Genomic DNA, 22,813 nt, shown 5'->3' with positions numbered 1-22,813 from the left:
ATGTTAGAAACCTATTGGTACATGTATCTAGCACATACATGGAGTCTTGTCACTTAGCAAGGGGACTTGTCACTATGCATTAGAGGTTCAACACTCAGAAGGTGAAAAAAGGTCAGCTTTTCTCTTTCATACCAAGACATTTGAAAGAACATGGCATTTCATTCCCAACAGTGATATTTACACCTTTTTATAAATATAAATCTGTTTGGTGGCAAACTGGAGACAAGCTTCTGAGAACTACTGTTTTCTATGTGGATTGAAGTAGCCATGCCTTTGTTACTGAGATTAACACAGACTTCCAGCCTTTAACCTGTGCAGTGAAACTCCTTTGAAATCAAATGCAGTGTTTTACAGTGGCTTCCATTTGTTCCCCTTGACTTTAATTGTTGGGCTGAAGCACCAGGCCGGTCCACAGAGCTAAGGCAATTTATTTTTACTGAAGCCAACCTAAGAAATGCTTAGGTAGCTTGTCGCTGCAAGATTAAATGTGACCTTCACGGAATCCTGTTAGCAGGGCCAGCAGCTAGAAAAATAAAGACTAAACCAAAGCGTTCGGCAGCAAAAATCCCAGCCGGTCCGGAGGGGTAGAACTTTCCCGATTATTCTTTTCCAATGAAAACACAGCAGATTAGTTTTAAGCAAATTCTGGTTGGTTTAGGGATTTGCAACTGACAGAAGAACAGAAAAATATAATCTCGCTTTAAAATAATAATCCGGAAGGCTCGTCTGTATAATGAGTCTTTCTTAGGGGTTTTGATGTTTTCCTCGTATGGGAGAATTTAACTTTCATGCATGGCTGGTTTCACCTTTCAAGTTAAGGACTTCTTAACGAGGAAAGAAAAACTGTAAAAGACAAGTCAGGCTGTTGTCCCTACAGCAGGTGTCTAGGGATGTGGGGCACATTGCTACCTGCCTCCATATATGAAGCTCCCCTTTGTAGATGGAAGGTAGAACCTTGACATCTCATAAAGGAGCTGTAGATGAACTGGTCCTTTCATTTTCAGATACGTAACATTGATGACTCATGCATTCAGAGTTGCTACAAAATATAGGAGAGGACTTGCTAGGGACAGGTGGCTTTAGAGTATGGAAAATCTTGATTATTGATCGTATATTTCTTGAATATCAATACAGCTAAGGTTTGGGGGATGGGATTGAGGAAGGTACTTGGCAGAAAGGATCAACTGTGTGTTGGGTCTTGGGCATTATGTGGTGCTAAGTGAAGAGGGAAGAGGGTTGTCCTAGCTAGGTATCTCCATTCTCCACACCAAGGAGCCTCTGTTATCTATAGCAGGGCCAAGTAACTAGGCAACTAAAGAAAGAGAATGGTTTTAGCACTAGAGTTTGTCTGTGAATCCAAGAGCCATGCCACATTTCTCTCATCTTGTTGGGGAAGCCATGGCGAGCACAGGACAGATTTTTTTTTTTGACCAGGTGTATATATCTGATTGCTTTAGAGACATGATCATTGGTAGATTGTAAAACAGGCCTAAAACCATAGACTGTTTTGATGTTACTGGAATTTTCCCGGGATACTTCCACATATAACTGTGGCCTATAGAGCTCCTGTCAGGGTCCTCAGTTCATTGAGGAAAACTGATGTGACTCAGGCTGATGGCTGTCTCCACTTGATACTTCCTTTTCCCCTGGGGTAGATGCAGTCACTGGTCATGAATAAATGCTGCCTCAATCTCTCCTTGGATGCTTGTGCTGAGAGAACTTGCCTCATGGAGTAATTTGTGGAGCTTTCTTCTCACCTGGTCTGAGAGAACATCCCCATGAAGGGAAAATTGACCTTCAGTTAATTTAAAAAAATGCCCCCTCCCCCTCTCCCGATTACTGTACTCCCTCTCTTCCCCTTACCCTCCCCCCTCTCCCTCTCTCTTTCTCTTTCAGTGTGTGTGTGTCTGTAGTGAATACATCAAATCACATGTGTTAAAAAATAGTTACTATTCATCAGAGGAGACCGAAGAAAACAGGGGCAGAGAGTGGTGAACTTATAAATAAATGCACTCCTTGTTTTTCACGCTTTCTTTTTCTGTTGCAAGTTTTAAGTCATAAAACTTGCCCTTCCAGTCATCTTTAAATGGACAGTTTCAGTGGCATTACGTTCATTTACAGCGTTGTGTAATTCTCACCACTAACCATTTCCTGAATTAAAAAAAAGTCATCTCAGCAGAAACTCGATTCATATTTAACAGTCACTTCGTTTGTCTCGGTGCCTGGAAACCACGGTGCCCCCTTCTCAGGGAACGTGACTCTTGGTGTCAGTGGACGCAAACCACATTTGCCTGCCGTGTGAGGCACATCCCTCGGCAGCAAGTTTTCTTCAGTCAGCTTTACTATGGCATGTGTCAGGATTCATCTCGATTTCCTAATGAAAGATGTTCCCGTGTAGTATGTTAATCCCTTCATCTGTGGGTGGACACTGGGGCTCTTCGGAGTGAGGCTGCTTTCAAGATCGCAGTAAAAAAATATCCATTTGAGGTATTTTTACCTGGGCACCTCTCCGTTTCCCCACTCCACTAAGCTCTTGTAGGGATCTCTCTCCTGAGGCACTTGCTCCTCTTCCTCTGTTGGGACCCTCCCTTTCCCCAAAAGGCTCCCCCAGTCCATCTCTTCAACTGGTTTCTCCTCTACCTGCTCTAACCACTTGTCTCACGTCCTCTACCAGGCAAGCTGCCTGCTTTGTCTACCATTATTATTATGAAAGCCACATGGTGTGCCAGCTCCTTTCTCCCTACTTAGTCCCTATCATGTGGAAAGGGATGCCTCTCCTCTATGATTGGTTTGTTTCTGCCCCACTAGTCTCTCAGTCTGCGTGGGGAAGCCCCACGTTGAAAGTCTTGTCCTTACAGCATGTACCACTTCTGCTCCCTTCAGGAGCTTCCTTTACTCCTCCTAGGAGCTATGGAGCTGTGACCCCAAATCGTCCTTAAACCCTCTGGTCTCCATGATATTGGAGTCTTCCCTCAGATAGAGTTCCTATCTTAACCCCTGTCCCTTCGGTCTCTCCGCTCCCTCCTCCCACTGCCTCTGTAGCCCTCCCAAGCGAGTAGCTTCCTTACAACCTCCCAGGCCTTATATGGCCTTTTCTCTTTTTCTTCTTGGGCCCAGAGGTTTTGGTAAAGGCTCCCTGTCTTACCACAAATGACTTAGCCTCAGTGCAGTATAGCTCAATCAATGAACAAAAATCGCCACTCCCGATTTTCAGAGCATCTGGTTACAGCTCCTGCCACTGCACAAATGGCCCCCCAAATCTCTTACTACTTGCTCTACACTTCCAAGCCTCTCACCGCTAAAGTTTTTCTACTTTTCCACTTTTAAAAATCTTTTATCTCTACAATTTCTTCGCTCTTAGGTCCCCCCAAGATCTTTTAAGACTATCCTGTAAACTGTCTTAAGATAAGTAAGTTCATTGGGCATGATTTAAAAATCCGTAACAAAAATGTAGCTGAAGATTTATAACAAATGAATTAAAAGTCGATACAAAGTAATCTTAATTTTCTCTTATTATGGATGTGATTCGACTCTTAAGATAGATCTTAGGATATGTTGTCTGTATAACTTGGATTTAACTATTGTTTAAAAAATAGATCTACTAGGAAAATGTTTTTAAATAGCAGCCAAGTGGCTCACCTCCATCTTGGCCGATGACCTCATCAGGAGGGAAGCAACCCTGTGCCTGGCAGTAAGTTTTTACTAAAGTTAGAAGAGTAGGTGCAATGTAACTTCACCACCCCTCCCTTAGGATGACCATGTGATATATACCAACCAAGGCAACACTCATAAAACTTCAAGGCCCTACTGAGCTCTCTGCTTATCACTGAATCTCCCTTCAGACTCAGGAGGCAACAGCAGGCCTCCGATTATCTTGGAATGGGATGGATTTCTGTATTATGATAAATCCCCAAGGTTATAAAGATATTCTTAGAGATATATGACTAAACAGTCACACTTTTAATCGCTCTTCTATACCAGGATCCTATAAAATTTTAGATAAGGAAAAGAGGTTTGTTGAATAGAGCATGCTTTATTTTAAGGTTATAAAGGTATACTCGTGTTAGCAGAAACTGACTTAGAGATGTCTGTTGAACTGCTATGTCTTGGCTAACTTCTCAACACCAGACTTCTAGAACACGTAGGTAAGGAACAACAAATGTTTGATAAGTAGGTTTATGAATTCTGGAGATCTACTCAGGGTAATAGTAATTGTCTTAAAGATCTGTGTGTAGCCTCTCTGTCTTTGCTAACTCTTTAGGTATTTGGATAAAACGAGTCATACAAGAAATGGTGGCACTCTGTAATGGTGTAGTATGAGAGTCATCAGAGTGAGGTGTCTAGTCTCTTCGTGATCTTTATTTTTGGTCTAGTAAAGTTTCTCTACAGACTGAATTTATGGGTTTATTTTGATGCTAAAGGGTCTTCAGTTAAATCTTCCACTCAAATTTTTAAGGCTCAACTTAACAGGGATAAAGCTTTAAAGTGCAAATTTTATGAAGGCTACTAGCTTGTCATAATGGCTTAAAGATAATTGAGATGTGGCAGTTAATGCTCACCTTACAAATGTTCAAGTTTACCTCTGTGCTCACAGTCACGTTAATTACAGATACGATTCATTTACAGTGACAAGCTTTATTTAGCTTCCTCTTTACGTTTGCAAGGTTAAGCTTAGAACAAGTAACTAAAAATGAAGTTTGTTTAAAATCAGGAATACTTAATAGATAAGAGTCCTCAAACTCTTCAGAGGTCTCCTGGATGTGGCATTTGAAATGTTTAGTGTAAAAATCTTGCCCTGATTGATAGAAACACCAGCTCTTAGGGACAACCCTAAGATCTCCAAAGATGATGGGGCACAGACAACTCTACATGGATTATGGCAGCACCAGCCACTGGACCCACTGCCAGGACCCTGCCCAAACTATGGGCCCTGTTGAGTTGACAACTCTATTCTGCCTCATCGATATAGGTCAGGTTTTCCAAGTTCCTTCTCCACAGGAAGGTCTCTGACCTTCTGGGTTTAGCAGCAGCAGGCCTATGCTGTCCCGTGTGGCAGCCGAAGACCAATGGCTGCCACCCTTCCTCTGCCCCCCCCTCCCCAAAACCCCAAAAAGCCCTAAACAAAAACAATCAAAACCTTCTGGGAGCCTGGGGTAGCTAGCTGAGCTCTCTGCTTATCTGTCATTTTAATTGATACATAGATCATTGGGGTTATACTTTCTGCTATAATTTATCTGTCTCAGATCTCCGATGGTGTTGACAGCTAACTAGCTTCCTCAGTTTAACAGCATCGAGCAAAATAGCCCCTCCCACTAAGGCTGCTGCAGATGCCCGGACAGTTCATTTCATCTGTAAGCTCAGACCGCATCGGGCCTCATTTTTCAAGAGGTCCTCTGCTGAAAAAGGCAGCCACGGACAGTTTACCTTGTTGGAAGCTTTCCCACAGAAAAAGATAAACTCAAAAAGCAGGTTTCAATGTAACTTTTTACTATTTCTTTATTTAAAGGCACTTGCTTTGCCGTGACTGCTCTCAGTAATCAACCACCGGTGTCTCTTGGTAAATGACTGGATGCAAAGAGTAGGTTTAAAGTTTAATGTGAGTTGTGAGAGTCTGAGGAAGTCACTTAAGGTATGTAAATGCAAGTTTGAAAGCTCTGGGGATGTGAAAGCTTCAGGAAGTTGTGAAGATCTAAGAAAGTGACTGAAGCTGTGCAAATGCAAGTTGTAGAGGTCTATGGAAGTGCTTTAAGGTGTGCGAAAGATCAGACATTTCAGATTTCTTTCCTTCTCTCTATGTAGCAACTGCCTGTAGTGTATTTGGAATCTGAGAGTTCCGATTGAACATTCATCCACGGAGTTCTGACGAGCGAGTAATCTAGCTTTGGTGAGGTACTGCTCCTATTATAGTCACAAGCAAAACTTTAAATTTCCTTTGTTGCCTTCTAAGTATCAACTTAAAAGTGCTTCTCATTGAGCTGAGAGCATCTCCGTCCAATCAATCCTCTGGACGATACCCAGCCCTCTGGACAGAGGGAAGAATGCTCATGCCTTTAACTCGAAACCATAGCTTTTGCTATAGCTCCAAGGTGTGAGTCTATTGGTTTTTCTTTTTCAATGTAGATCTCAGTACAGATTACAAACAGATTCATAAGATGTCTTCCTCCCCACAAGCAGTGAGGACAGCTGAGAGAGTATAGCTAGAGTACACCAGCTACAAGATAGGACACAGTATAGCATTGCAGTATAGCTGCTCGGAAGCTGTGCAGTGTGAGCTCTGAGGTTCCGCTCCCATGAGTCATAGCCCATGCTAGGGTGCGTGTGTGTTCATGCATGTGTGTGCGTATGTGTGTGCGTGTGTGTGTTCGTGCGTGTGTGCGTGTGTTCCCCTTGAATGTCAGAAGAGACATTGGATATCTGGGAAGTGGAGTTAGGGGTGGTTGTGAGCTACCGTGTGGGTAAATCCAGATTCTCTGCAAGAGCAGCAAATGCCTTTAAATTCTAAACCCTCTCTCCAGCCCCCAGATTACGAGTTTCTTTGGTGACTATAGCTGTCTTGCTGTGCAGGCTCTTATTTCATTGGACTGTGTAGTAAATCATTTTTTTTCAACTGTATTTCAAGCCCTAAAATTTCTATTTTTTTGGTTCTTTTTTTCGGAGCTGGGGACCAAACCCAGGGCCTTGCGCTTCCTAGGTAAGTGCTCTACCACTAAAATTTCTATTTTTAAGGGAAAAGAATAAACATCAGGGAGTGGATGTGTGAATGTGAGTTAATGACAGTCCCCCCTAGGTTTTAGGGTAACTGCTTGGGACTGATAAATCCCCTGGACCCTGGGATCTGTTGCATGACACTATCCTGGGGGCATTTGAACATCTTTGCTCATCCCAGATAGAGGACCATGGCAGGCCACAGTAAGGATGCCACCAATGTTCAACTTGAACCAATGGGGCCACTTCCTGAAGTGTTTGCTCCCAGGAGTGTGGGTTATTCAAAGGCATGTACTGAAGTCCCATCCTAGCATGGGAATGACTCATGGGAGTGGAACCTCGGAGTTCACTGCACAGCTTCCAAGCAGCTATACCACAATACTATACTGTATTCTATCCTATAGCTGGTATACTCAAGCTATACTCTCTCAGCTCTCCTTACTGCTTATAGGGAGGAAGCTGTCTTGTGAATCTGCTATGTTTCAGGGACTTCCTGAGACCTGGGAAATTTTTAACATCCTGAGTCTTTAGGAGTTTCTCCACAGAATGGAAGGTTTCACTTCAGAGGTAATCTTTACAGAGTCAGCCCAGCATTTGTGTAGTGTCCCGGGGGAAGTACATCAGTTCAGCCTTAGGACAGTCCTTTTTGTAGTGGTTCAGTACTGTACTATGTGGATGGAAAACATGTACTGCTGTAATAGCAGTTCTGTTAAGTGAACCGAGACATTTGAGTGTTTGTTATGAATCACCAACGTGACAAGGAACCTTTGGTTTCTGAGACAGAGCTTTAGGATGAAGTTCAGATCCACCTCAAGGTTGTGATCCTACTGCCTCAGCCTCCTTGCACAAGTGTGCGTTGCTGTGCACAGCCCCAGAATGAGGAACTTGTTACTTTTTCTTACAAGAGCTATAGGTGAAGATGTTGGATGAAATCCCATTTGCATCATAACAAGTTCATTGTTAGTTGACATTTATGCTCAGAGTTTTACTTCATTCATTCATTGATTTTATTCAATGACACAGCCTGACCAGTTAATGCAGATGATAATCCAGTGAATTTTAAGTATGGGGAAAGACGCCTGATGTTGCATCTGACATAAGGGGGGGTAGTAAAAGAAATCACAGAGCTTTTTATTCCCCCACCCCCGTTTTAAGGATACGAATTTATTTTTATTCATGAGCATGTGCCCACACCTGTGTACTAAGTGCATGCCATGCCCATGGAGGTCAGGAGTGGGTATCAGACCTCCAGGAAGTGGAGTTATAGATGGCTGTGGGCTACAGTGTGGGTGCTGGGAACCAAACTCAGGCCCTCTGCAAAAGCCGCCAGTGCTCTGAATAGCCATTTCTTCAGCCCCAGGGCGAAACCTCTCCCCGCCCCCAAGAATCCCTAAAATTAACTGTAAGTACTGTGCCAGTGGACATGACAGGGATGAAATTAAGCTGAAGACGACTCTGCAAACAAGTGTAAAGAAAACTCTCGCGGGAGTCAATTCCTTCAGCAGATGTTTTCAAGCAGCTGTATGTGAAGCACTGCTCTATGAAGACGCAGAGCCGAGAAATTCCAAGCCACGTTCTCCAAGATCTTACAGTTTAGCGATGGAGAAAGCAGGTGCAACCATCTGGGGTGACAAAGAAGAAAATGAAGACGTATGAGCATCAGAGAAGCATATCAAGTATAAAGCTACCTGAGGGATGAGAGGGGAGATGAGATCATAAGAGTGGGCTTTATTCAACTCTGGGAGGAGAGAGACAATGTCAGTTGGTAACCAACGGGCAAGCCGGGCAATTGTGGTTGGCAGAACAGAAGAGAAAGAGAAGACAGGTTAGGCTGTAAGTTCCTTTTGCAGCTGGAGCCTGGAGAGCTATCCAGTGTGGCTGAGCAGACGAGTCAGCGGGGCTGTCACGGTCTGTGCTTGGCAGCACATACGTGATGCCATGCCAGCACATACATGTGAATGTTGCCATGCCAGCACATACATGTGAATGTTGCCATGCCAGCACATATGTGTGAGTGATTCCATGCCAGCACATACTTGTGCCAGCACATATGTGTGAGTGATGCTATGCTAGAACATAGGTGTGCCAGCACATGCGTGTGAGTGATATGCCAACTTTCTACTTCCCCAGTTAGGAAAGGTCTTATCTGGTGTTAGAACAAAGTTTTTCTTTTCTTCTTTCTTCCCTTTCTTCCTTCTTTCCCTCCCTCCCTCCCTCCCTCCCTCCCTCCCTCCCTCCCTCCCTCCCTCCCTTCTTTCTTTCTTTCCTTCCTTCCTTCCTTCTTTCTATGAGAGAATATTACCAAGGCTTTGGAATATGTTTCCCTTTTATGTTTCAGAAGATAATGGCTGTTGTTAAGTCGTCAGAACTCTGCACCTGGGATGTGTGAGAAGCAATAAAAGGGTGTGTGTGTTGGCCACAGACTTGACGGGCAGTGCAAAACCGACTGGGTGCTGTCTGTGTTAGTAACCAGGCTCATCCTGCAGATTGAGTCCCTCCCTCCCTCCCTCCCTCCCTCCCTCCCTCCCTCCCTCCCTCCCTCCCTCCCTCCTTCTCTCATAATGTTGGGAATAAAACCAGAAGCTTTGTACATGCTTGGCAAGTACCCTCCCTGAAGAACACCCCAGCTTGACTGCTTTGTTTGTTTCTAAGGGGAAGTGATACGAAGGTGGAAAATATTTCTCGTGCTCTCTTTTGTTTTGAATTGATTCACTAAAAAGTGAAGTGATTCTGAGTGGCTTTGTAATCCTCAATGCAAGATAAGGGTAAAGTCTCAAGTTTGCATAAGGTCAGAGTGGGTGAAGAACAGCAGTGCAGGCCTTGGCAGGGCAATCTTGTGTAGGGTGGGGCTTTCTTTGTTTAGGGGAGTCATTTGGCCATTCCTCCTAGCTGTTGCTCTGCATGAGGCCTCCTTCCTCAGGTGGCACACCTCAGTTTAGGGATTAAACTCCGGACTGGAGGAAGCCCCTTGTGTTGGCGGTTGTGTGGTTGAGACTTCTTCCTATGCACTCTTGCAGCATTGCCCCTGGCTGTGGTGGTCAGAACACCGAGCTTGATAGGCTGCCACAAGGGCATTTATTAGACGTTTGCTAAACTCTTCCTTGCAGGAATAAGATGTGAAGCTCTTACTTAGAGACCTTACCTGTTTATGGGGCTTATTTCAATTTATTTTCTTCTATACTCAATTAAAAATAACTGCCTTTTGGAACCAGTTATGCATTCTGGAGGGCAGTGGAGTGCTTTTCACAGGGCAGAGCAAAGTGGCTTGCCTAGAGACAGTCCGTAAATGACAACAGTGATGGTTGATTAGTTCTCCAGTTCTTATTGCCTGCCCATTTTAGGTTAGAGATAATAGAGGCCATGGCTTATGCTTCCTGGAAAGAGACACAGAGCGGACAGTGGGGTAGAAAAGCATGCCAGTCACATCTATCTCTGTGTGCTCTGAATTGGGAGTCTCTACCCCCCAGCTCATAAGGACCCCTATAAGGCACCAGGGCCAGAGGCTCTCTTGAGTAGCCATGCCCAACATCAAGGCTTGCAGCCATTTCTCCAACATCTGCCAACACTTCTCTTATTAATAATGGTTCAAATGCACCCATACGCCTCCGTACTCTTGTCTTTCTCCCTTCTTATCTTTTTCTGGAATAGTTTCCCCTTCTTTTTTTGCCCAAGGATCATCTATCTTTCAGGCTTAGTTCAGATGTCTCCTCTTCTTTGAAACCTTCTGGCCTCCATTTTTTCTGAGCTGTTAGGTAAGAAAGCAGAGGTCTCTCCACCGTTACCAGACACTCCACCTATGGATGACACAGGGTGTCAGTCTGTGAGATGCCGGTACAATGGTGGAGGTGAGTGTGATGTAGAGCTTTGCTGGACTGCTGCGTTAGAGGCCCACACTGGGAAGGCATTGTAGCAGGAGAGGGATCCGCGCTACTCCAGCATCCCCAGTAGGCTTCGCTTGTGGCACCTTTGGGGCATCATGACTTGTCTTTACTTGGATGTGCCTGACTCTTTCACTGCACGGTACCTCCTTTGGGTACCGTGTCTGAGCCATCTTTGGGTCTTTCACAGAGCTCTTCCTAATGCTTGATGCCTTATATTTGCTCTTCATGGTGCATGAGTCAATGAAGGCTTTTTTTAAAAAAATGAAATGTTAAATAAATTTAAAAGCTTGTTAATATGCTTAGACTGAATTCCCCGGATGATGTGAAAATAGTAAGTTGGTTCAGTGTTTTAGCCTTTGTGCTTCTGTGCAATCATTTCTTTCCTTATCGCCCATACTTGGTGAATTATCACAACACAGGGACGATATGTTAATAGACCTTCCCCTCCCTGTCCCATCTGCTCTCCAAAGGGGACTCATCTACTTCCTTATTGATTACTAATCGGTAGATATCATTATGCACAAAGTGCTATTCCTGATAAGCTGAAAGGGTGTGCAATAGTATGTAAGGTAAGACGCTTGCTTGCATAAGGACTTTGTACAGTGATAAGCCTGTCTTCCGGTCTGTGGTGTGAATGTTGGTGTCATTAGGTGGGAGGAGTCAGAGGAAGAAAGGGTTGGGAAGGTGGAATGGAGGTGTATTGCAGAGGCTGGAGTGAGGCGTTTGATCCACATTGTGGAGTTAGTCATAGATTTTGAGCAAGGAGGTATTGGGGGCATTCATCGGGTCAACCCTGTTCAGGGCAGGGGATATGCGTCTATCCCATGGATGCCTTTGGGTTCTCTCTGGGGAGTCTGTATCTGTCTTCTCTGTTAAGTAGAGCTTGCCTTGTCATTTGATGCCTCTTTGGAGAAATCTAGAGGAGACCAGTGCAGTCTCACAGTAGTTCTGCATGGCTCTATTAGGATTTTGGTTATGAGTGTGGATGATAGACATTCTATCAGGCTCTATGTGGGTAACATTCAAATCTAGGTGTGCTTGACACCGAACCTGAGATATTTCTACCGTGTTAGATTTTAATAAGGCGAAAGAAGGGAACTGCTGTGGATTAAAAAAGCTTTCAAAGGTTTACCTATTTATTGTGTGTATGGGAGTGGGGAGCACACGCCACACTGCATGTGCAGAGGTCAAAAGACGCTTGGGATCGCCAAATCCCCTGGGTCTCAGGGATTGAACTTGGGTCGTCAGGCTTGGCAGCAGGTGAGTGCCTTTGCCCACCGAGGCATCCTGCGAGCCTCACTGTGGTTTTGCCTCAGAGGAGAACTTGGCAGCTATGCAATGCACACGAGCTTTGACTTTTGGCAACTGTTTGGAAATGGGGAGACAGTGAGTGTCATTTAACAGTGTGCCACAGCACTCCTCCTGCTTACAGGGACGAAGTGTGTCCCTGCATCAAGACAGATTCTTGTACCTGGAAGAGGGAGCAATTTTAGCTCTTTACCATTGGAATTCATTGGTGATGATGGTTTCTCCCAAGAATAGATGCAAACTCTGAAAACTCAGTGCCTAAGTTCATAGTTCACATTTGTATTTTGGAGGCAAACTTTATCTGAACATAAGGCACTGTGTTAGATGTGATGATGATGATGATGGTGGTGGTGGTGGTGGTGATGATGATGATGATGATGAAGATGAAATTAACAATAAGTGAGTGCCCTTTATTGAGTGATTACTAGAAGAAGGGAAGCATAAAGAAAACCTTTGGAGGAATTCTGTCAAGAAGGTCATGAATATGAGGTGAAGAAGAGAACCATTTAATCTCACAGGGAGGCAGTGCAGCAGCAAACTTTCCTACAGCAGGTGTTTCTCTGTGTTTGGGAAGCCATCTTGTTTTTCACTGCATTCTGCAAGCAATAGGCATGAAAAAAAAAGATGGCAGTGAACAAATTGAAGGTTTTGCAAAGTTTTGGTAGGTTTCAGTGGCCCCTCTAAGCATCCTGTTCTTTGGCTTTGCTAACCAATGTACTGAACATATTAGTGTCGAAGATGGCTCCCCTCAAAATATACCCTCTTCCCTCTTCATTTCTTTCTAATGTGTGTAGGTGGTTTGCCTGCACCACATGCAAGGCTCGTGCCAGAGAAGGCTAGAAGAGTGTGTTGCATCCTCTGGAATTACAAATGGCTGTAAGCAGCCAGGTGGGTTCTGGGAATTGAACCTGGGCCCTTTGCAAGAGCAGACAGTGCCCGTAACTGCTGAGCTACCTCTCTACCTTCTGCTATTCTTGTTTTCTTCTTCTTTGTGATACCAGGAACTGAACCCAAGGCCTCATGGACGCTAGGCAATGGCTCTACACTGAGGTATAGCTGGAGCCCTAAACAGACCTCTTTGTAGATCTGTTAACGTAAAGAAGGACGTGGGTCCGGAACAGCTCAGATCATTTTGATTCTGCCTATATACTGCCATGCTGCCTTTCTCAACCTGAGTTCATGGCCGCCCTTCCTTCCTTATTTCTATGTATAATACGTATAATATGTATGTATAATACAGGTGTTTTGTATGCACGTGTGTCTTTGTACAACCTGCATGCCTAGGAAAGACGGCTAGAAGAATGTGTTGGCTCTCCTGGGACTGGAGAGTTACAGATGGCTCTGAGCTGTGATCTGGGTGTTGGGAACGGAACCTGGAACCTCTGGAAGAGCAGTTACTGCTTTTGACTTCTGAACCATCTGTCCAGCGCCATCCTGCCCCGTCTTAATTTATTTTCCCCGTATATAGCCTGCCCACGATTTATGATGGTTTGGGTTTATGATTTGTTGACCTAATAGTGATACTCATCAGTCTATTTCCTCATGATCGTAGGCAGTGCAGCGAACCACAGCTCCTATTTAGCTGGCTACGGGACCACACGAAGGTCTGTCAGCATTCTGCAGCTTGCTGAACTGTGGCGCACAGGTTAGCAATACGCTCTGTGGCTGAACTGTGGTGCAAACCTTAGGTGTGACAACAGAGCATTTTCAGCTCTCTGGACTCATTGGGGTGCAGCCTCCCTGAGAGCTGAAGAGCATCTTGCTATTTTTCGGGTGTGCATGAAGTCAAAGCAGTCCTATCTGGGCTTGTGGATGCCAAAACACCTTCATCTCAGAAGGGAAAGAGAGGTCTCGAGTGCCCGCCTTTCAACTCCTTTCAACAAGAAACTGTGTTTCAGACCTCGTTTTCTGTCTCCTGTTCTGTAAACTCTGAATGTTCGGAGGAGATGCTGATTCTGGGAAAATTAGGGTCTCTTTCTCCTCATTTTTCATGTGGAGAAACTATGTGAGAAGGCAGCAGAGCATGAACCCATATGCTTGGAAGTCTGGCCGTGGTTCTTGCTTTGCCCAAACTGATGTCATCCAGTGCTGGGTCTGGGGGCCAAGCACACGTGCTTCCCCCAGCATGGCTTTAACGTTCCCCAAAGCCAGGTATAGAATCGTTCTAGAAAACAATTATTTTAAAAACTGATGGAATAAAATAAAAAAGTTATAATTTAGTTGTATCTGGACAATAATTTATTTTGTCCAATGCCACACAGCTTTGTTTGTTTGTTTTTAAAAACCTCTTTAGGTCTGCAAAATTATTTACATTTGTATCTGCAACAAATTCAATGATAGATTTTTTTTTTAAAAAAGAAAACAGGTTTCTCTCACGACTAAATTACTTGAGAAACATCCTTGGAAATGACATCACTGAGCTTCATAGGACCATTTAAAACTTTTTTTGCTTATTGCCGAGTTTCCATCTGGAAAATTTGTACCTATTTTTATAATCCATAATACATGTGAGATGTAAAGTATTTTAATATCCCCCCGTGTGTGTGTGTGTGTGTGTGTGTGTGTGTGTGTGTGTGTGTGTGTGTGTTTAGACCAGAGGACAATCTTAGTATCATTGTTCAGGTGCCCTACAACATAATTTTAAGGATTTGTTTATTTTTATTGTACGTATATAAGTGTTTGACTGTGTGCATGCATGGGAACCATGTGTGCACAGTGCCCATGGAGATCAGAGGTGGCACCGGATAACCTAGAATTAGAGTTATAGACAGTTGTGACTTGCCACATGGGTTCTAAGAACCAAATCTAAGTTCAGAGGTGTCCTTAATCTCGGAACCCTTACCCCAGAAAAGAGGCTTCCCTGACTGGGAAAGAATTTGGATTTTGAGACAGGGTCTCTCATTGGCTGGCTCCTTCATTAGGCTAGACTAAGTAGCCAGCAAGCCCAGGTATCCTCTTGTGTGTTTTCCAATGTGTGCACATGCATGTGTGTGCGTACAAACAAACACACACACACACACACACACACACACACACACACACACACACACACGGAAAAATACATTGCAAACAAAACAAAGCAAACCAAAACCAAAACCAAAACGAAAAAATTCAGCAAACCTCTGGTTGTAGGGAAATTATAACTTGGAAAGCGATCTTTTGGAAAGAGTGGAAAATCACTTTGAAGAGCAAGTCCCTGGTCAGTGTTTCAAAACTCCCTCTTTTCTGCCAGCCACCAGGACACAAAAGGCAGGGGACAGTGCTATGGCTTCCTTCCAGGTCTTGCCTGCTTCACCCTGGAAGCTCAAATGGACAGGATGAGTGTTGGGTCCCTCTTGGCTCACCTCCTGGCTCACCCTGTTTTCTAGATGGACACTGCAGAGGGCACGGTGGGATTCAGGCTTTAAAGCCAAGCTCCCTTTGCTGCTGGATTCGTTGTTATGGATTGGAAAACAAAAGTTTGTTTTTATCTGCACAACCCTGGGGTTATGTGAGGTTACAAGACTTCCTCTTTTAGAAAAAGTCCCAGACAGCTCGCCTATCTTCTCGTTCTATCTGTGTTTGTGGGTGATTGCAGTTTTCATTGTCCTTCCTTCAAGCTAAACAAAGCGAATGTGTTGCACCCAATGAACAATGTGGCATTCCTTCTGTGTGACACATGGGCTCGGGAAGATGATAGAGTTCAGGTACCAGACCCAGGGAGAGCATTGCCAGAGAGCTCCCTAACCCAACCTTTATGTTTGAGGGCCCAAAGGGCACAAGTAGTGAAAGTTTGTCCCCTGGGGATTTCCTGTTAGCAATGCTACCTCTGAAGGCTGAAGATCAGTTTTGGTTACCCAGCAACTATGCTAATGGAACTCAGGTGTTTGAGCATCTGGTGTGACACAGACTGAGGCACAGTCAGAATCTTCTGTGAATCAAGGTGGCAATGGTAGGGACCTCACAGGGTGACATCAGTGAGAAACCATGCTGAGTTGAATGGCAGATATGCAGTCTCTGGTCACTGCTGTCATGACCATCCCCTGGCCCACGGTCACCTGAGGAATGTGGAAAGCATGTTTTTGAAGAAAGTTTTAAACTTTTTTATATACATATATGCAGTTCAATTTAGGCATAATTAAGTGTTGGGCCTGTTCAGAAGGAGTCTTGGGGACCCTTCCCCTCCACTCTCTTCAGTGTTACTGTTTTTGTTCCGTCCTTAGTGGTGTGTGCTCAGGCCTGCCACACAACACAAGTGCTTTTGAGGTCTCCAGTCCTCACATCACTGCGACGTCCTTTTCCTTTCAATCAGAATTGAGTGAGAAAAGTCATATGGCCAGTAGGCTTTCCAGGAATTTTAAGAAATGCTTTAAATCTTACCCATCCCATTACCCATGTTTAGTTTTATCATAGGGGTGAGGCTTATCCCAGCAGAAGCACAGATCCCAGTTTGCATATGGATATGGACCTTGTCCCAATAAATACAGAAACAAACAATAAACTCAATCTAATTCGTCAGACATAGCACCCAATATATAATAAATTGCCTTTAGAATAACTTTTGGAATAAAACATTTATACTTACTTATTTGCTTGTTGTGTGCATGTCTGTGTGTGTGAGTGTGTGTGAGCGTGTGTGTGTCTGTGTGTGTGTGTGTGTGTGTGTGTGTGTGTGTGTGTGTATGTGTGGTGGTTTGAATAAGCATGATCCCCATAGACTCACATCTTTGAATGCTTGGCCCAGGGGGAGTAGCGCTATTAGGAGGTGTGGATTTGTTGGATCAAATGTGTCACTGTGGGGGCAGGCTCTTATGCTCAAACTCCACCCAATGTGGAATCCAGTCTCCTCCTGGCTTTCTTTGGATCAAGACGCAGAACTTTCAGCTCCCCCAGCACCATGTCTGCCTGAACAGTGCCAGGCTTCCTGCCTTAGGATAATGAACTAAACCTCTGAACTGTAAGCCAGCCTCAATTAAATATTAGTTTTATAAGAGTTGCTGTGGTCACGGTGTCTCTTCACAGCAGTAGAACACCAACTAAGACAGTGTGCCCTGGTGTGAGTGTGGAGATCAGAGCACGGCTTTCCAGAGACTGTTCTCTCCCTCACAATGTGGGTTATAGGAATTAAACTTGGCCCGTTAGCCTTGGCAGTGAGTGCCTTAACTTGCCGAGCCATCTTGCTGGCCCCAAATACGTATTAAAGCTCACAGGAGAACAAACAAGGGCACAGCAAATGTCATTATAAAGAAGCTTTAGGACATTTTTGAAGCTTGTTTAATTCTTATTTTATAAACAAACATTTCATGCATTAGGTTAATAAAAGAGGGTACTTTTATTCACATGACTAGGAAAACCTTGTTCAAAGGAAGTGATCATTTAAATGGTTACTTCTGATTCAATTTTGTAAAAATATTCAGGAAACAGATTTTCCTACTTTCTAATAGGGACAGAGTTTGCATTAAGTTCTTGTATATTAGAATTAAAAATGCAATTATTCATTAAATTAAGCCTAGTATATTTTAATATATATGTATATATAGTATACATATATATATACATATATATATATATATATATATATATATATTCCCAAGGATGGAAATTACTTGAGATTCACTGTCCTTATTTGTAATTCAAAGGGTACAGAAGCCTGGAAGTTGCTATCACGACTCTTCTGGCGGTACAATCTGCCCTGTGTTGGCATAAAGCTAACCATAGCTTTCTTTTGCCCTAGTCAGTGCAGATGTGTAACTTTGCTGCTGAATATTATTGTGCTGGATTATGAGGGTCTGTCCTAGACACAGCTGAGGGTCCTGTGTTCCACATGGTCTGTGTACCTTACCATCTTTCTAAATCCAAACCATTGGAATTCTGAAATATTCCCAGCCCACAGATCTTGAATCAAAGCTTGTTCCAGCACAGGAGTTTTTACAGAGGACCCTCCTATTCTGGGTTTCCAAGAATGGCCCCATCTTTTTTTCTTAGACAAAGTCTCACCTATGTGGCAAACACTGGCCCCACTTTTGATTCTCTCAAGGATAGTCCCTCTTAATATCTGTTTCCAGGGTAACCACTGATCTGTACCACCAGTGCTGGATCCATACTCAAAACTGTCCCATCCTTGTTAATAAATTACATGGTCATCATGCTCATCATCATGAATTGTTAGTTATAAGCACTGCTGGTAAGAAGGCTTAAATTCTTGGTGAATTCCTACATATGGAATTTAAAACAGGCAAGATCCTGATATCTTGTAAGTCTAAATAATATAACATTATTTATAAGATGGAATTAAAAATATATTCCCTACTGCCTTCTTCAGCAGAATTTTCTATAGCACATGTAGGTAGATAGATAAAAGATATTTTATTGCCTATGAATTTCCCTTTGTTCACCATGATGCTTGACATTAATGTCATAGTCCTCACATACTCACTGGGGATACTTTGCAACTGCTGATACATATACATGTACATATACATATACATATACTTATATACACACACACACATATGTTTTTCCTGTGCATGCATACCTCTGAAGTTAATTATGAATTCAGCACAGTAGGATACCAGAGGGTATTAAGAGCTATTGCTAGAGAGATGGCTCAGAAGTTAAGTGTGCTTGCTGATCTTCCAGAAGACCCTAGTTTGGTTCCAACATCTTACAGCCACCTGGCTTTTGCAAGTTACCTGCACCCCCACCCTCCCCAAAGATACACACACATACACACAAACAATAAAAACCCCAACATTAATAATAAAATATAACAATTCTAACCATATAGCATAATAAGTTACTTTAAATGTATGAATTTTTTTTTGGAACTTCCAATAATATTTTCAGACAGTGTGTGACCTTTAGTAAAAACCACGGAAACAATGGATAAGGGGGCAACTGTAATAAGTTCCTTGTTATTTATTTAAAAATATTTATTAACCTTTGGCTTTTGCCATACGCTATGACAGAATTGGTTTTGATCATGGAGATTTCTTGACTGTTAGAGTACACAGATTTGTGGGGGCTTTCTTCGGGGAGGCTGAGAAATCTTGATTAGGGAGTAATTTTGAAGCTAAATCAGTGACTAAGCCAATGTATTAGTCACTTTTTTAACTAGACACTATGTTGCCCCGGCTGTCCTGGAACTCACCCTGTAGACCAGGCTGACTTTGAACTCACAGAAATCCATCCACCTACCTCTATCTCAGGGGTTATAGGTGTGCCCCACCATAGGTGGTCTCAGTTACTTTTTTTTGTTGTTGTTGCTGTTACCCAATACCTGGCAAGAATCAAGGGAGGAAAGGTTTATTTTGACATTTGGATACACTTTCATATGGGTACAATGTATTTAGATACAAAGAGTTGAGACAAAAGGCAAGGTGGTGGAAATGTCTGTTTGCTGCAACAATAGGAGTAAGAGGCTGTCGCTCACATCTGGATGATCAGCAAGCATTTCCCGGACAGAAGGTGGGGCTGGCCCAGAAATCCCAAGGTTTGCCGATAGCATACTTCCTCCCACTAAGTGCTACCTCGTAAGGGTTCCAAAAAGCGACCGATCTCCTAAACCTCCCTAACCTCACTGCCAGCTGGGAACTAAGTGTTCACACACAGGAGCCAGTGGAGGACGCTTTCTCAGACAGTAGCAACAAGTGAAAGAGCACTTACTTGAGGCCGAGGCAAAACAGCTGAAGAAACCTTGGGGCAGAAACTCCCTGTCCCCCGCCCCAGCAGCTTGGGGAGCAATGACAGCACAGGGGCTGGAAGGGACTCGGTGCTTGTGACATCAGTGGGCTTCCAGCAAACCCAACAAGATCTTAACTTGTGATTCGGCTGCAGAGCCTTTGCCTGGGCAGGCCTGTGAGCAGTGGAGGGCAGCCCGGATGGCTGCTTGGTACAGTCTTTGTAGAAGGAAGCAATTGTTTTTGAGCCACTGGCTTCCCTTTCCTTGAGCACAGAGTCTTAGCTGTTCCCCTGGACAATGGTTATATGTACTCTGCTTGGTTCTCTGAGGTCAGCGCAGTGACTGCAGTTTCCAGCCTGGCTGGAACAAGTAGAACTGAAGGTTCATTCAGGCTTCCTTCTGCAAATGAGGAAAAGTTGCAAATGAGAAACAGAGCGCAGCTTACTCACGGCAGGCTTTTGTGGAGCCCCGAAAGGCTTTGGGAGTGGTTACTCCATCAGGCTCCAAAATGAACCGATGCTGGGAACCCGTGTTGCTGGAACAATTTTAGGGGCTGGTGGAAAATAGAGTTTTTTGGAAATTGACTACTGGGGCTCGGTGTGTGGGGGCGTCTAAGATGTGCATTCTGTGGTGGCTACCCAGCAAGGGATGCCTGTGATGTCTTCCTCTTTTACCAAATTAACCTATAGGAGGTCACTCAATGCTTCTGTGAAATCAGTGGTGTTTTAAAATGTAAAAGCCGCCCTTTTTAAAATTTTAGTATAGGAATTTCACTGGGGAGGTATGTCTTTGATGTCCAAATTTGAGAGACTTCTCTAAGCAAGCAGGCAACCTCTTCGGTCATCTTTTTAATTTTCCGTGCACCATAACAGCTTTAAGTGAATTATGAACTGGTACTGCTGCCCATCTTTCCCAGGAAATGAAACTCAGAGGCTCATTGACCAGATAATTGTGGCTTCATAGGGTCAGCCCTTAAACCAGGCAGGAGAGATGGGTAATGGTATACAGTGCCTGGAATAGCAGACAATCGAAGTGTAACAGAGGCACCACAAAAAAGAGTTTTCTGGGGTTCTATTTGCAGAAATCTGTTCTCCTCCTTCCTTGTAAATTATTTACATGCTTAGCTATTGTCTTCCCTGCCAAGTCCTCTCTTTTTGAACTAATTTGAGACTTAGACCGAAGTTACAAGAGTGGTACAAAGAATTCCTTTTTTTCACACCGCCCCCCCCCCGAATCCTCAGCAAGTTACTTGTAACTCTGATGTCCCATCTCTCCTGCATACTTGAGTGTGTCTTTCCTACATCAAAGACACATCACCACAGCATGACCACCAGCAGGAAACGCACTGGTGCATTGGTACCATTAATCCACAGACCCATTCAAGTTTGCCAGATGTCTCAATAATGGCCTTTGTGTCGAGTCTGATTCAGGGCCAGGCATTGCATTCAGGAGCCCTTCCTTTTTAATCTGTCCTCAGCTTGCATGAACTTGACATTTTTTTCCCCGGACAATTAGAGGCCATTATCCTATAGAATATCTGCCAATCCGGCCTCCTTGGGCATTTCCTCATGATGGTATTCAGGTCAGGTACTTTCAAATCACATCCTCACAGGTGTGATGCTCTCATCTTGCATTCTTGTGGGTCACCTACGACTGATTTGTCCTTTTCTCGAGGATGTTCATTTCCTCACTTGATTAAAGAGTTGTTAGCCTTTTTTTTGTCGTGAAGTTAATTCCCCCTTCATAGTAAAAATATTTTGTGAAACTATTTTTAAGACTATACAGAGGCCCCCGTTTATCAGTCTTTTCCCTTACAGGTTAACATTTACCAATCCTTCCCCTCCTCCTGCTCCTCCTGCTCCTCCTCCCCTTCCTCCTCCTCCTTTTCCTCCTTTTCCCCTTCTTCCTCCTCCTCTTCCTCCTCCTCCTTCTGTTCCTTCTGCCCCTCCTCCTCCTGCTCCTTCTCCTCCTCCTCTTCTCCTTCTCCTCCTTCCCTTGTTCCTTTTGCTTCTCCTGCTCCTCCTCCTTCTCCTCCATTTTTGCATTTATTGGGGGTATGTGCTAGGATGGGTGTGTGGAAATCAGAGGGCAGCTTGCCATGATCCTACCGTGCGTTCTGGGGATTGAACTCAGGCCATCGGGTTTGGCAGCAGGTGCCTCTACTTACTGAGCCATCTCACCAGCCCTGTATATTGTTTCTTGAGACAGGATCTTACGATATAAGCCCAGGTCGGCATCAATATGGAGCCCTTTAGGCCTTGAACTCGTGATGATGCTCCTGCTTCAGTCTTCTATGCTGGGTAGACAGCCTGTGCCTGCCAACATGCCCCACGTTTCATGAATGTTCCTTAACTAAAGACCTTCTGCTCTGCTAGGTACCAGATGTGAATGTCCGGTTTCCACTGTTCTGTTTGTTGACTGACACTCTTCTTTATGGAAAAGCTTACTCTCTGTTTACTTATTCGTGGATCCTCTCGTTTTCATTTTCCTTACTTGATGCTCATACTCTGCCCGATTTGGTCAGTGTGGGCCTTTTAAGCTGAAGTTTGCCTCTATGTTTTCTTTTTTGACATGTTTTATTCTTTGAAGACCTTCCCTCCGCACCCCCGCACCCCCACCCCCCACATAACTAAGCAAACGCTTTGGTTAAGGCCTGTCTTTTGTGTTCCCTAGCCTGGCCTTGGAGTCAGCCATTGTTCTCAGAATCTCTGGTTCTGGTTAGTGGAGTATTCAGAAACTAAGATTTGAGCAGGGCGTTGCTCGTAAGGTTTTCATTGCTCATCCCAGGCCCTCTGAGAGGATGCACATATATATGGACATACGTGCATATTTACAATATGTATATATACATACTTACACATGCATGCTTTTCACATCTACATTTATTTCTGTATTTTTTTAACACAATGAACTGCCTTTATTTCAGTATGCATCCACATTTCAGCATTTAGTGGTCCTGAACAGTGTGGGGAGCGTGGCAATGAGCCAGAAGCCAGGCCCACCGATCTGCAAATGGTCTGCGAAATGTGGTGACACAGAGCTCCTCTGGGTCCCTGTGGAGGGTCTGAGGAGCAACACTGAAACCCGAGTCTGCAGGGTCAGAGCCTTGTGCTCCAGCTGTCAGGCTCCACACCAGACCCGATGGGTGGCCAGGGTGACTGAGAGCCCTGTTCAAACCTCTTCAATGTGTAAAAGCAAAGCAATTATGGGAAAAGGAACCAACTCAGAACCATGTGCACCGAGGACGCTCCGCATGGCC

At 44.1% G+C, this 22,813-nt stretch overlaps 1 protein-coding gene and 1 long non-coding RNA gene across 6 annotated transcripts in view; one reads left to right on the top strand and one right to left on the bottom strand.

Annotated features, from left to right (window-relative positions):
- The window catches only part of Irf2 (interferon regulatory factor 2), a 111,766-nt gene that overhangs the window by 12,702 nt on the left and 76,251 nt on the right, over positions 1 to 22,813 (top strand).
- Positions 7,689 to 20,872, bottom strand: LOC134482504 (uncharacterized). 2 transcript variants are annotated; one of them, XR_010058722.1, is made up of 2 exons: positions 19,539 to 20,872; positions 7,689 to 19,152 (listed from the first exon to the last, which is right to left on the bottom strand). It is a non-coding gene; the product is annotated as an uncharacterized LOC134482504 (long non-coding RNA). The 2 variants fall into 2 exon arrangements; XR_010058721.1 differs by having other exon boundaries at positions 7,689 to 8,327.

The sequence above is a fragment of the Rattus norvegicus genome, chromosome 16 (assembly GCF_036323735.1).
Source record: "Rattus norvegicus strain BN/NHsdMcwi chromosome 16, GRCr8, whole genome shotgun sequence".
Classification (NCBI taxonomy): domain Eukaryota; kingdom Metazoa; phylum Chordata; class Mammalia; order Rodentia; family Muridae; genus Rattus; species Rattus norvegicus.
This window is presented reverse-complemented; position numbering and strand designations above follow the sequence as displayed.